At 34.5% G+C, this 15,155-nt stretch overlaps 1 pseudogene across 1 annotated transcript; it reads right to left on the reverse strand.

Annotated features, from left to right (window-relative positions):
* Positions 1–6,101: 6,101 nt before the first annotated feature.
* On the reverse strand, positions 6,102–6,517 carry LOC308343231 (large ribosomal subunit protein uL1-like; annotated as a pseudogene). Its single transcript has one exon. The product of its transcript is annotated as a large ribosomal subunit protein uL1-like (transcript).
* Positions 6,518–15,155: the final 8,638 nt, after the last annotated feature.

Genomic DNA, 15,155 nt, shown 5'->3' on the forward strand with positions numbered 1-15,155 from the left:
GAGAGTGGGGAGGCTTACAGCACAGAATGAACTTCCCAGAATGCTCACTGCATCCTGCTGACACAGAACAGAGGGTAAGGCATGCTGACACTGAACACAGCAGATAGGAATCCCAGACCTACCACCTCCCTTCAATGTCATGAAAACATGGACGCGTCTAAGAACCTAGATCCTTCTGAGGATGAGATGCAGGAAAGGAGACTTAAAGTTGCCAGAGTTTATCCAAAAGATACAGTTTTAGATTGGAAGTTACCTTTATTTGGCAAGATTGATTCTCATTATAGTGGAAATGGGGACTTGGAAAACATGTTACGTTGATTAAAAAAGAAATAACAAATCTGTGGGGTTTTTTTATTCATTACATATTCCTCTTACATTAGATTTTAAATACTTTTAAAAGCACAAGATATTTTGTTGTTTTTAAATCACTTAGTTCTGAGGCCAATATCTTCTACATAATGACTGATCAATAAATGTTACTTTCAGGGCTTCCCAAACTTTTTATTGGCATGGCATATGTAAGAGTTGGAACTTGGGCACCTGGATGGCTCAGTCTGTTAAGCATCTGCCTTGGGTTCAGGTCATGATCCCAGGGTCCTGGTACTGATCAAGTCCCAAGTCAGGCTCCCTGCTTGGCGGGGAGTCTGCTTCTCCTTCTGCCCCTCACCCCAGTCTCCACCGCTAGGGCTCTCTCCTTCTCTCTCTCAAATAAGTAAATAAATAAAATCTTTGAAAAAATAAAAATAATAAAAATAAAAATTGGAACCCATATTGTGGGTTTGATGAAGTGAAAGAGGTTCACGTGCCCAGAGCCTGGGGATACCACATGCCCCATTGATGTTATCTTAAGATTAATGGAACCAACCAATGACAAATACAAGCATTTCAAAGCATGTAATCTACTGTATTACTAAATAAAATTTGCATAATGGATTAAATTCATTTGTGTGATGCTTAACATGTACCACATACAAAATACCACATTTACTATAGGACACACAAACATTATAGCAAATGTCTGCAGTTTCTGGTTAAGGCAATCAAATCTTTCAACACCTTGTAAATACTAAGAAAACTTCTCTACAAAAGTGTCTATAGTGATCCCTGTATATCAGCATATTAGGCTGATAATACTATATAGCGTACAAGTATTCAAGACATTAATTTAGAATTTATGCCAAATGCGAACCATTATTTCTTAAATGTTTCATAAATAATCAGCAACACTTCCCTGTTTATTAGCAATGGCTCCATGAACAAGACCCTTAGTACACAGAAATGTCAGAGGTCCTACTATAATCAATTACAAATAGGTTATATATTATTTTTTCTATTGCTTCTAAATGTCATGATGATTTTTCCTGTTTTGAAGTGTGCTTTTATAGCATTCTGGATTGTTTTATTACTTTAAAAATCCATTTGAGTCATTTTTAAGTCCAAAAGTATATTTTACTGAGTGACCACATTGATTCTTTTGATCTCTACTGAATAAATAATGTTCATTTTTAATGACCTATTATTTTTCCAGGAGATCATGAAAATTTAAAAATAACTCTTTTGCTGGAACTCATGTCAATCAACTACAATGATGCAATATAGAATTATTGCTAAATATAAAAAATTCTACCATGAATTAGATAAGAGAATAATCTTATTCTAGGAAATAGGATCAAAGAGGGCTTGATTTTCTTTTAATAATTAGTCAAGAATCCAGCAATGTTGACTTAATTATTTTAACAGTATGTTCAAAATACTGTGAATAAAGAAATTTAATTACCTTTTTTAAGTGCATCTTTTACCAGAATAAGCAGTTTACTATATTACTTACAGATTAAATAAAGGTATTCCTTTTGGTGCCAGTGTTCCCTGAACACAAATAACCTACAAGGCCCCATTCCACTATCACCTTCTCCACAAAGCCTTCCCTGAGCCTCCAACCCAGAAACTGACCTCTCCCTCTTCTCGACTCCAGAAACACATAGCACCTATCATATGTGTCCTTATAAAGTAATTCAAGAAAAGACAACATTCATCCCAAAACAGAAGAAAAATCAAAATATCTTAAATTATTCAATAAAGGTCATAGCCATATTGAGGGATATAGTATCTCATTTATATTTTAAAAATCTGTTCCAAAGGGAACCATAAGGTTGGATTTTGTTAGAACTAATGGAAATAGCAAAGTGTTTTAACCATAATGAAGTTAAATCTCTCATTTTAAGGCTTCAATTCATGAATATTTTATTTATTAATATATACACCAAAGAAGTAATCTACATATTTATGGGTGAATTCATAGCAATGTGGCTTGTTCTTTTGCCCAAAGTGACTTGTCAACATTAAAGTGCCTGTACTAAGCAATAAAGTTACTTGTAATCAAAAGTGCATTTCTCTAAAATAATAAATACATTGGCAATGCCTAACATAATGTTTCTAACCCTTTAGTAAACACATCAGTTCCACATGAGGATATTCATTTTCCTTTTTCCTCCTCTCTCCTTCATAACAATGAGTTAAATTTTCATTGCAACCAATGTACAATGGGCTGGACAAGCTCAGTCCACAAATTATAAAATGCATGTTAAGGATTGAGCACAGTGGCTAGTTCACTCTAAATGCTCAATAAAAGGTTGCCATGAAACAAGTCTTACGTTGTTGCACACATCAGAAATATATTTAGAACTGCCTAGTAGGACAAAAATGAATTATCCAAAGGACATTATTTTATGAAATCTAAAGAAAAACTGAATAACCAAGTTATGGGGAAAACAAAGAAGCACCTGGATCTTAGGGAAAATTGAGACCAAGAACTTAACACCATTAGGTCACTTAGTACTTCCTCCCTCCTCACACCAGGTTCATTCTTTCTAGATGCAGAAACCTTTCTCAACACATATGACCATATCAACCAGCAATCCCATGCCTATGTATTTACTCAAGTGAAATGAAAACTTAGTTCACACAAAAACATACAAAAATTATTATAGGTTTATTCATAATTACCTAAAATTAGAAACAACCCAAATGTCTCTCAACTGAGGAATGAAGAATCAGTGGTACATTCACATGCTAGAATATTACTCAGTCATCAGCAATAAAAGAACAGACTATGATAAATGAAACAATATGCATGCCTCTTAAATGTATTTCACTAAATGAAATAACTCAGACTCAAAAAGATACGTACTATATGATTCTATTTATATGACATTCTTGTAAATGCAAAACTATAGAGACAGAAAATATGTCAGTGGTTCCAGGGATTGGTGCGGGGGAAATTCTCAACTACAAAGGAGTACAGAGAAATCTGGGGGATAGGAGTGCTGGAGCTCTTTCTTTATCTTGGTTGTGATGACATTTACACCACATTTCCATTTCCATTTACTGACTTTCCTCAAATCCAAAGGACAGTACACTAAAATGGGTGAATTTTACTTTATGTAAATTACACCTTAGAAGATTTTGAAAAAGAAAAGACAAAAAATGCTTGGAAGGAAGGACATGACAAATATTGAAGAGATAAAAATACTGAAGATATTGTCTTGGATATAGATCATAGGATTCCCTGAAATTAAAAACAACAACAACAACAACAAAACTGAGCAAGCGGATAAAACAAATACTAAAAACTAATATGCAAGAAAACTTTCCTAAGTTCCAGATTTGAAACTGCATATTATAAAAGCACTCATGTACTTTACAGACTCGGAACTACTATCACTAAATTATACTCTAAAAAATTACTGAATTTTAAAGGGAAAAAATATGTTTGGGCATTTTTTTTTGTTTGGGCATTTTTTTAAAATTAGATTATCATCAGACTTTGATAGCAATGTCTATGCTAGGAAAAAAATGGAATAATATATTTTATTATTCTCAATCTTAATCTCAATCTCAATGACAGAATATGTGTCTCAAGCACTTCATATGCAGCAAAACTAATTTTCAAATATAAAGGGCATAAGGCAAACTATTACAGATGTTCAAGAATTCAGGAATACTCTCATGAGAACTTTCTAAGGAATCTACTAAGGAAAGAATTCTGGCAACCAAAATGACTACAGAAATATCAACATAAGCACTGATGACTGAGCATTACATTTATAATTACATTGAGAACTAAAACTAAATGAATTAAACTAAAAGGTAACTTATATACTCAGACCTTATAATTCAACCACTAAAAAATGAAATGAGCAAGGAATGTGAATAGCATGTACAAAAATTACTTTAACTGTGTTCCATGCTCGTATTGATAATTGTCATATTAGTAATGTCATTTTAAGGCTTCTGTATGTATAATCCAGGATAAAGGAAATAAGAAATTACGGCATAATTTTAATTCTACAATCTCCTATGTCCTTGAGAAGAGGTTACATTAAAAAACCCATAGTACCTACATTTATTGAAAAATATCTATATAAACTCATATATTATTTTTGGATATGTATATACTCAAAGATATATTATTTCTGTGTGATTCTCACCTCTGCCTACAAACTTAATTTTGTTAAAATGCCAAGAAACAATGACTAGACCAACATAAACGGGCATCCAGATTTTAAACTCGAAATCCAACTTCCCACTGAATAATCCAGAGTTTGATTTCTTGGAAAAAGGACTGAGGACTGACATGGGAAATATGCAAGATAAGGCCAGAAATTCTTGTCAAACCAGGCAGAGAGTAGAGAAAGGAAGCAATCAAAAGCTACCGGAATCCTGTCAAAACACTCATGAGTCAAATGGAAGAGTTTCCCACCAGGCAAAAATGAGACAACTTATGCTTCAGGAAAAAAATAATGCCAAGAGACTGAAACATATCACAACACATTTGAATCTATGAGTTCATAATGATCGGGAAAAAAGCCAATAGGTCTCTGCAAGATGATCAGAAATCAATTCTGTATCTTGGAAACTGGTAAATTACAAGAAATAATTAAACCTCTGTACTGTCTTCCTTTTTATACCTATCACTCCCTTGAGTTTCTTTCAGTTTAGCACCCTGGTGTGCACAGGTGACAAACTAATGAAGAAACTCAAGGGAGTGGTAAGTATAAAAGTCAAGGTAGTGGTTTCTATTGGGGTAATTGGGATTCAGATAGGGCACGTGGATGGATTCTAGGATGGCAGACAAAATTTTATTTCCTACTCAGGTAGTGGCTAAAAGGGTGTTCACATTACATTAATTCATGAAGCTACATATATTTTTTGTGGTTTTACATATTTGTTTTACTTTAAAACAAAATACAAAACCTGACAAATAGATTCTTATGTTTTTCTAGAGTGTAAATACAGAAGAACTGCAAAGGTAAGTTTGGAAAAAGGAATAATATGGGATCACTTTCTCTACTGGTTAAAAATATAAAGATTTGGTAACTAAAACAGTATGGTACTAGGAGGGACACAAATATAGAGATGAATGGAACATCATAGCTCAAGCTTTTAAACTCATACACAAAGACTTAATATGAAAACTACCTAATTCATATGGTAATTAAACATACATTTCAAATTGATTTAAGATCTAAAACTGAAAAAGTAAACTATAAAGGAGTTAAATAAAATATAGATTAGGTTGCGGGGCTAAGCAAAAGGGAATACTTTTTAAGATACTCATAAGATTCAGAAAACATTAAAAGAAAATATTGACATTTGAATAAATGGGAAAAAATCTCAAAGATGAAATATAACTAATTTTTAAATAGCAAAGATTATGTATTAGTAGCTTATATGATGGGCAAAAGATTATCCCTTCCATAGAAAAAAGGTTTATGTATTTAAAAAGCAATAATTTAATAGAAAAGCCAAAGGTCACAAGTAGGTAATAGATGAGGGAATAGAAAATACATATATATACATACACATATCTACTCATTATAGAAAATAATGCTCAACTTCAATGCCATTCATAATTTTTAACCTACTGGATTTGCCAAAAAAAAAAAAAGTTTAAATTAAAAATAACCAACCTTTAAGAATATACAGGTATAGAGGTATACAGGTATAGGTACTGTCACAGAATCTTTTCTCCTCCTGGAAATCTTTTAATTATTTATTATTATCATTTTTAATGGTAGCACTTGAGTTTACTAAGCTGGCCCTTAATACAGGTGCTGGGGCTTGTCCATGTTGCTCTTGATGTACAAACCCCAGACGTTCTGCCAATCTTCTTTTGCAATGACTCCAGAAAACTGACATCTAAGTGGATGTACACAAGCTCATCATCTGTTATCTTCATGTGGCCAAAAGCCACTGCCAGACACAGCACCTTATTCATCCAGAATCTATCTTGGACTTCCCTTTATCCACTATGGCCACCACATTCTCATTGTGGCTCAGCAAGGAGGGGAATTTGCTATCCTCATTAAGGCCTGGACCCAGGATATATGGGATCTGCTTGATCAGAGATTCTGAGGCCAAAAAGGTACCATACTTCTTGGTCACCTTCCTGACTAACTTTTTTTTTCCTGACTAATTTTTTATTCTTGTTGAATTTCTTCAGTACCTCAATGTCCATGTGGGGAATATCCATAACCTTGGCCTCATCACAGATGCCACTGGTCCCCCAAAACACATACAGAGAACTTGGGACAGGGAGTGGACTTAAGCCTGATGGTGCCCAAAAGTTTGTCCTTCTGAGAGTCAGAGTTCTTCAAGATGATCTGCAGCTCCACCATCTACAAAAACGTACAGCACAGTATCCAGAAACTTCCTGGTTGCTGCACAGGACCTTCCCTCCCTGCCCCCACCCCAACCCCTGGCCTTGTACAGAGTGTCACGGGAGATTTTACTGCCCATAGTGCCTCACTTCACAATAACTGGAGACTCCTGGAAATCTTTTCAATGAATATAGCAATTTTGAACCTAAAAAATTATCTCTTTCATACTTCTCATCTTTTTGTCTTTTGCACTGAACTCTAGGGAAACTCCTTTGTTCCATCTTCTTAATCATTAATTAAATCTTCATCTCTGATTATTCTACTGTTCAGACCATTTACTGAGCCTTTTATTTTGATGCTCTCTAATTGGTTAATTTTTTTAAGCCTGTCATTGTGTCCTGGTTGCATTAGCTTCTTTTATCTCTTTAAGGATATCAATTACACTTCCTTAGAATCCTACTTGTTCTTTAATTCTGTTTTCCCTGGTACTATGCATGAAATTTCATGGATTCAGTTACTGGTAATACTCAGATGCATGCTGGTCTTCTGCTTTATTTGTGCATTGGCTCCTACCCAATCACCTCCTTTCCTTCTTTTGCAACAACAGACAATGCTGGAATAATATATATATATATATATAATAAACTCCTTCTATACTAATATTTTCCCTTTCGGAGGATGGATTCACAGAAGTTGGTGAAATAGTTGTTCATTATAAATTTAATAGATAATGTCAAATTATGTTACTCACAAGTTGGAATAATTCACACATCCACTAGCAATCTGTTAGGTAGCCTCATTTCCCCATATCATCACCAGCTTTGCTGATTTTTTCAAGCTAGATTTTGGATTTCTCTAAGTACTGCTAGTGCAGTATGAATTAGATATTACCTTCTTTGCAGTTGTACTTAAATACTCACTATTTGGCTGAATGAGTGCATAAGTTCAGCCTCTGGATCTCTGTCACGATGCTTTCTTTCTCTCCCCATATTAATTTTCACATACTGGCATACTACGTAATATACTCATTTATTATATTCACTGTTTAATGTTTGTCTCCCCCTACTGAAACAAGAAGCTGGAAACTCTATTTTGTTCATAGGTATTTCCAAGTGCCTAAAACATTGGCATGTAATAGCTACTCAGTATATATTTGTTGAGTAAATGAGTGACTATTTAATAATTCACTTAATATCCTAGTAAAAACTTAGAATATTTCTTCCTGAAAAAAACGTTCTGCAAATTGCTTATTATAAATATGGATCTGCTTCCTCTAACAAATGTTATGAACTCCTACAATCATGTATACATTCCAAGCTGGCTATACAACAACCTGCTCTAAGAGGAAATCAATATAACATGATTCTTTCTTGGAACCCATTCAGGAAGCATAAGCCACCAGCAGAAACAAAAGAATACATGCTCATCGTAAGTGGCAGTTGAGTGTGGACCCTGAGTTTTTGAGTGTGGACACTGTCTCAGAGAAAGGTTTAAATATATTCATAATTAATTTATCAAGTAGATTGCTTGTTCTGGAAGTAACAATAACAAAATAACATTAGCCTAGTTAAAGTAAATATTGTTTGTCACTTTAATATACAAAACATCAAATAATATAATTTTAAATGAGATGACAATATATATACCAATAAGATAGTCTCCTGTTTTTAAGGTGATCTTAAAAATACTACTTCCATGTAGCACTTTGTATTTTTCATTGGAGCCTCACAACTCTGGGAGCTAGGTGGTACAAATATTATTACACTCATTTCAAGAATTAGGAAACTGGATACAGTAAGTTAAGTGATTGATTAGTAAGGAAGGAAGCCAGTACTTGAATACACATCTTTGGAAACACTTCTTTCTGAAGAAGCAAGAGATTAAACAAAAAGCAAATATTTGGAGTCAGAAGTAGATTTCTATTCTAACTCTGTAATTACTAGGTATGGAAACATCAGCCACTGAATTATCTGCTCTAAGCCTCAATTCAACATCTATTTATTTGCCATTATGCAGGAAAGGGTAAGAAAATAGCCGTGCATCAAAGGAAGTCAATTATCCAATTATCTATACATTTTAAATATACTAAAAATTTGTTATTTATATCGTTCATTCACGATGTTTCTCTGAAACATAACGTTGTCCTCTATTTCCCTTCTGTTTACAAGATGCTTCTGGATCTAAGAATTCACTGTTGTGTAATTTATCCTTCTGCTACCACCCAACAGGGCTACTAAAGCTGGGCCAGCCACCTGACACACTGCTATGAAACTGTTAAGAGAAGGATGCTCTATTGTTTTACCTCTATTATCTTTCCCGTCTTCAAACGCATTTGTCGCCAAAGGTACAAAATTCATGCCAATCCTATTCTACCCCATGCCCAACTTCCAGTCCCCAAGACTTCAAGCTTTTGGACATGCATAAAGATTAATCTTGGTAATGAATCAGGTTAGGCAAAGTTCCTTTTCTCCTGTTTCTCTTCTCTTCTGCCCTTTTGGGCTAGTAGTTTCCTTAAAACTCTAATCAGTTTAACAAATACTCCTTGAGTGCCTTCTATGCTGACAATACTAAGGTGCTAAGAACAGAAAGATATGTAGAGCACAATCCCTATCCTTAAGGAGATTATAGTTTATTAGGGGAGAGAGATAATTAAAGAAATCGAATTGCTATAATTCAATATATACAGTGGTTAAAGATAAGCTCAAGGTTTTATAGAAAGAGAGAGGAGGAACACTTCCATTCTAAGAGTGGAAATCATGCTAATAAAAAACTACAAGAAGTGTAATCTGATCTTACAGCATGGGTAGGAATTAGCAAGTGACAAAGAGTATTACAGGTGGAAAAAGAATACAAATAATTACATAGAAGAATGATGCCAAAGGTTTTGTTCAGGTTACAGATGGGTATTTCTGGGGCATAAAATGTGCTTAAGTTTTGAACATGTGCATTCAAGGTGTCTGTAGGACAATTAAGTAGAAATGTTTTTCAGGAAGCTTAGGAAAAAAGTCAAGACAATATATCTAGCTGCCACCAATAGTATAATAAGATGAAGACAAGTACAACTGAGAAAAATCAAATAAGGTCTGAAGGAAGGAGAGCATTGGTATTTTATATGGCATGGTTAGGAAATGCTTCACTTAAGGGTGATTTTTGAGCAAAGATCTAAAGTGAGAAGGTGAGTTAGAGGAATCATTCCTAGATAGTAGGATATCTAGATAATAGGAATTCCTATTCCTAGGAATAGAGCTTTCCAAGAAAAAAGAAATAGCAAATGCAAAGATCTTGAGTTATGAGTGTGCTTGGATTGTGAAACAACATGGGGTCGGTATGGATGAAAAAATACTACAAATGGAGAAAGAAAATAGAAGGAAGAGATGTCAGAGAGAGAATAAGGAGCCGGATGAAGAAGAGCCTTAATGAACATTGTATAGACTTCATTATGTGGAATTTTACTTTGAATAATATTGGAAGCCAGTGGAAGTTTAAGTTGGCAAAGTAACATGATTTATGTTTAATGAACCTACTCTGGCTGTTACCTACTGTTTGGGCAAAAGCAAAAACAGGCTTTTATTGTTGCTATCTTTTTTTTGAAGGTTGTACCATTAATTTATGAGAGAATGATGGTGGTTTAGAGTGGTAACAAGAACTGGTAGGAATCAGGTACCTTTTGAAAGTAGAGCCCACAGGATCTTTTGAGTTTGAGTATATGAGAAAGGATAAAATTAAGGTTAAAAAGATAATACAAAGTCTAAAATAAGAAGGACCAGTCAGTAAGAAAGGAAAACAAGTTATGAATGCACAGAGCAAAGGAAGTGTATTTGATTAAAGAAAGTTTAGAGGAGGAGAATGTAGCAGTATCATCTAAAGCAGTAGAGTTTAAAAAAAAAAAAGGATAAAAATATCCATTGGAGTTAACAATTTTGAAGGTGTTATCTTTTGCCAAAGCAGTTTCAATGAAGTGGCAAGGCAGAAATCGGATTGCAATGGTTTGGAGAGTGAATGGGGCCCAAGGAATGAGAGATAGCACTAAATGTTATCACTTCAAAACTCAACAGAGCAGAAACAAGAGGGTTACAGTTGCTAGGTATTTAGAGTAAAAAGATTTAATCAATCATGTGTTGCAACTCAGAACTATGAAAGATCCAGGGTAATCTCTTCAAACCCAGGGTTTCAAGGACAACCTGGTGGAATGGATCATTTCCACTTTCCAGGCATCAAGATTTAAATGTCAGTTTGCTGTGGAATGCAAGTCACAGAGAGAACTCCAGAAGAATAGCTCAACCATTCAGCAATCATCCAGACAGAAGCATAATGGATCCAAAGATGTCACCAGAGCATTAGTAAACTGCCCCTGGGAAAAGGACACATTCATTAAATTTCGGCAACATTTTATTCAGTTCTATCAATATCTGGATTATCACTTCACCTGATAAGTCATCTGTTTAGTTTCAATTTTTGCTAAGCAGATAAAAATGTTAAATTCTAAAAAATAAATATACATCTTACTTTCACTTATTTAAATGAGGTTTATACAGATTAAAACATTATTTAATTGTTGTGGTCTCAATAAGACCTTAATATTTTTCCATTTTTAATCAAGTATAATCTATCATACATAAACTATGTAATATCTTAAAGGTTCATATATTCTATTTTTAAAATGCCCTTCCATTAGCATAAATAGGATAATAATCACTAAACTTTTAAACTGGAAGTAGTTGTAGAGACATCAAATCCAAACACCTTCATTTCTCAATGAAGAATCAAGCTCATGAAATCTTGGTCAGGGTAAGGTTACATAAATACCAATAAAAACAAGATGAAAATCTAGACTCCAGGATTTCAATACAGTTTTCTTTCTACTGCTGTAGTCGATAATTCTTTTAAGCAGTCTCTGAAAAAAGTACTGGGATATCATCACCAAAATCAAATACCTCAAATGTATTGACTCCTTTATATGTATCCTATACATGGCTCTAGGCGTTGTTCTAAGTCTTGACATAAATTATTTTAGTGAACCTTCACAGCAACTCTAAGAGACAAGTACTTTTATTAGCCCATTGTGCAGAAACTATTAGCCCATTGTGGAAAAACTAAGCCTCAAAAAGACTGAGTAACTTTTCCAAGGCCACTCAGGTAGCAAGTGGTAAAGCTGGAATGGCATCTGAGGCTCTGGGCAGTCTGCTTATTTCCTGATGCAGGCTAAATAGTTCTCAAGATCTAATTCAAAAAGCAGTGATTGAAAGGCTACTATCAGTAAGGCAGTGTCTTGGGAGCTGAATAAGATATATAAGATACGAGCTTAAAAACCTATCAAAAAAGACCGATGCATCCACCACTAACTGCAGTACAGAACAAAGTGTTTAGGGAAGAAAGAAAAGCAAAGTGCACTGAAGAGAAAGCAATTTCAGGGCTGAGGGTAGACGTGAAAATGACCAATACTACCTTACAACCTACTGAGATCTGCTTTGAACCAATCTGTTACTAGTAGAGCTCAATGGATATAGAAATATTTCTTTTTAATATTCTTAAATGCTTATGATTCAACTCAACTTTTTTTCTATACCATACTCAACTCAGCCACTTCTAGATTTAGGCATTTTTTTAATGCCCATGGTGCAGAGGGTAAAGAACACACAGTAAATAAATCAGCTGTGCACAAGCTCTCTTAACATATCAAAGAATCTTTACAGAAAGTTATTAGAGGCCTCGAAGCCTCCATAAAATAATCCGCTTACATTCACTGTCCACTTAAGTGGCAATCTCTAAATTTATGAGTTAGTTTCTTGCTTAAAAGTCATATAACTTGTGAGGGTTAATTTCTTAGATGACCCTGGATTGGTAAGAAAATTGCAAATGAGAGTCAGAGTAAGGAGACAAACTCCTGCCAAATACAACCCATTCTGGATTCCTAAGTGCACCCCAGACCATTCAAGAATCCCTGTTCCTCAATGGAATATTTTTTGACACAAGCTTATGTTATGATTTATTGAAGATGAGGGAATATATCTATGATTTTTGTTTAAGGCCCAAATTTTAGCTATATTTTTCTTCAACTGAGTATTATCAACTATGTTTTATTTTTAAATGCCCAACCTATATAATAAACTGTGTATGTTTTTAAAGCCAGTAGAAAAGCCAGTGCAGTGTTTTCCCCATTTTCTTACCAAAAACATTACTACTGCAAGCTGACTTGTACAAACATGAAGTATGAGTGCCTGGGGTGAAAATAGTATTAACCTTTTTATTACAGGGAAGTCTATTCAAGCTTCTACTTTAACTATCCGATTGCGTGCCACTTCTAATTGATCCAGAATTCAGTATCACTGTTGTCATCTATAATCTTAGCTGAGTTCTCTCCCCCCCAACCACACTAAGTCTCCATTGTCTTTTTCTCAGAGCAAGACTAGTCCAGTCATCTGGAAACTGCTTCCCACTGGGCTCCACCACAGGTTAACTACCTGTAGCAGGACCAGTACCTAGAAACTTTCAGGCTCCATCCCCACATCAAAAAGATATCGGTGGGTCACATATCTACTTATACCTCCCATAGATTTACTTTTCACTTCAGTGTCCTACTTTCAAAGGTTTAGTCATTTCTCACAAGTAATAAGATACCTAAAAAGCCTGTTTTCCTTGAATTTCTGCTGTCTTGAACTTTAACTAACATTCCTTCGTTCTCCATGTTAGTAGCTCCACATTCCACTGGGAAATAAGGTTCATTTCTCAACTCTTGAATAAATACATTATTCATTTTAGTTTCCACAAATTCTAATTTTGGATATGATTTTTTTTCTTATCCATAATATTTTTAAACTATAGATTTACAACATGGTATGCTTTCTACTAGAAAAAAGTCAAGCAATGCAAGCACAATATATACTTTCTTTTTGAGATTACAGGAAGCACAGTGTGACCTTATAAAGAAATGTTAGGAGTCAAATGAAGATATTCTGAACTATCTTTACTGTAATCCCCTTTCCAATTAACCTGCTATTAAAAAAATCAAACAGTATTGCTGAAAACTAGAAATACTCAACACTGCTATAAAATAAGAGTCAGTGGACAGGTTAGTGGTAGTATACGCACCTGTCATTTTTCACACAATCAAACTTCTACCAGGGCATTTCTTAAGCATTACGTGTGATCAAATGGCTTTTTACCCATTTTATGGGCTTTTAAAGGCTCACCATGATTTAACTTACAGCTATTATTTCTAATATAGTTGGGCACTGACCTGATGACCCACCAGATCAACCAGAAAACAAAACAAAGGACACATACTGGTCAACTGCTGGCTGGCAAGTCCCTGAGTGACCAGGTCAAAAGCCCTCAGCAAGTATACAGGAAAAGATTAATGGGAAGAGAAAGAAATCATCAGCTAATGCCACAGTAAAACTCGCTGTTCCATGGAGATATTAAACACAAAATCTAGCCATATTGGCACTGAACTCAATACTGGGGTGTTAACCATGTTCAGACAATTTGAATAATCTTTCTCTAATTAACAAATGGTGCCTGCACTTGGACGGAGCCAAGGATTTGAATTGAAAACAAAATACAAATTATACTGAGATGACTCAAACATCAGTAAGTCATGAAATCGGTCTCAAACCAACACTTTTTTACATGGAAGGGTAATGGTAAGAAAGAGGGAATCAGATGACAGATAACGGTATTCCTGTGGTGAACCGTTGCAGTAGCTCATCATATTTACCCAGGTATCTCTTTAAAGGTCTTATTTGTGAAAGTTTGTGATAAAACCGAATAGAACTTTAAATTCATTTGGCTTTTGAGATTATCACTCTATTTAACCTTGAAAGCTTTTTGCATTTTCTCATGCCTTTGTTTGCTTTCAGGAATTTATCTTCATTTTAACTTTAATCCGTTTTATATCTCCTGCCTCTTCTTCGATCCACAAGGTTCAACCTTTTCTTTCTTTTTGTTTTTTTTTTCAATCTGTAGTGTCTACAGTGTAGGTGGGGGTAGGAAGACTTCTGTCTCCTTTTTGTAAAGACATATAAAACGATCATCTTAAAAGTTATATATACATACGTGTGTGTATGTATAAATGTGATTAAATCAATGATCATTTTATCTGTTAGAAAAAATTGGTATCAGGGTAGTACTTGTTCTATATTAAGCAGCAGTTTTACCTCAGATTTACTGAGTCTGACAGTCATACTATCCTTAAGGTGACAGTATTTTGTCTCAAGAAGCCCAACCTTTTCAACATTACTCTTTACAAAAGTAGAAGTAAATACTTACCAACTTTTGCCATAAGAACCATGAAATCAGCTATGCAATGACTGTCTTAGACTTCTTATAGAACTGTAGTAGTTTAGACCAACTTTGCAGAGCCAGGGGCATTTTTTGCATTACATATTGCAAACAAAAAACATGGGAAATATGAGCTTTCCAAGGGCCCCCTCCCCCAAATTTGTTTATCGTTGGCTCCAAAAATAAAAATAAATCAATGTACAAATAATGTCCACA

This window comes from Martes martes (assembly GCF_963455335.1).
Source record: "Martes martes genome assembly, chromosome: 5".
NCBI lineage: Eukaryota > Metazoa > Chordata > Mammalia > Carnivora > Mustelidae > Martes > Martes martes.